This window comes from Aureococcus anophagefferens, assembly GCF_000186865.1.
Source record: "Aureococcus anophagefferens unplaced genomic scaffold AURANscaffold_1, whole genome shotgun sequence".
Classification (NCBI taxonomy): domain Eukaryota; class Pelagophyceae; order Pelagomonadales; family Pelagomonadaceae; genus Aureococcus; species Aureococcus anophagefferens.
This window is the reverse complement of record NW_008705561.1, coordinates 2021485-2022197: the sequence shown is the minus strand read 5'-3', so window position 1 is coordinate 2022197 and position 713 is coordinate 2021485. Positions and strand designations below refer to the sequence as shown.

The window sequence follows — 713 nt, the reverse complement described above, 5'->3', positions numbered from 1 at the left end:
GCGAACGCGACCGTCGAGCCCTTTGTGGGCGCGCTCCGCGCACTCGCGGCCGCGGCGCCCGGCGACTTCTACGGCGGCCTCCGGGACCACGCCCTGGACCTGCTCCTCGACGCCGTCGGGCCCGAGGCCCTCGACGGCGCGCGCTACGCGCCCCACCCGGCGGGCCGGTCCGACGGCGACGTCGCCGCGCTCGAGCTCGTCGCGGGCGCGGCGCCGAGCCGGACCCGCGGCGCGCTCGCGCGCATCGCCGCCGTCGTCGCCGCGCGCCTGCGCCTCGGCGCCGCGGGGCCCGCGCGGCTCGCGGAGTGGCGCGTCCTCGCGGCCGTCGGCGCCGCGGCCAAACCGCCGCTCCCGGGCTTCGCGGACGTCCTCGCGGGCGCCGCGGCGCGCCCCGCGCGCGACGCCGCGGAGCGCGCCGCGGCCCTCGACGGCCTCGGCGCGGCGCTCGGCGCGGCGGCGGGCGACGACGCGCGGAAGCTCCGCGCGGCCGTCGCGGCGCTCGCGGCGACGTCGACGGGCGACCCGGTTTCGGCCGCGGCGCTCGCGCGCGCGGCGTCCGCGGGCCTCGGCGACGGCCCCTTCCGGGCGCTGCTCGTCGCGCGGGGCCTGCCCGCGGCGCTGCTCCGCGCGTCGGCGGGCGACGCGAGCGGCGCGGTCGCCGCGTGCTACGAGGCGCTCGTCGGCGGCGCCGGCGGCGCGGAAGCCGTCGCGGG

General features: G+C 84.6%; 1 protein-coding gene across 1 annotated transcript in view; it reads right to left on the bottom strand.

Annotated features, from left to right (window-relative positions):
• Positions 1-713, bottom strand: part of AURANDRAFT_60742 (hypothetical protein) — a gene marked incomplete at both ends in the record, with an annotated part of 22705 nt that overhangs the window by 1195 nt on the left and 20797 nt on the right. The gene's annotated exons all lie outside the window — the stretch shown is intronic.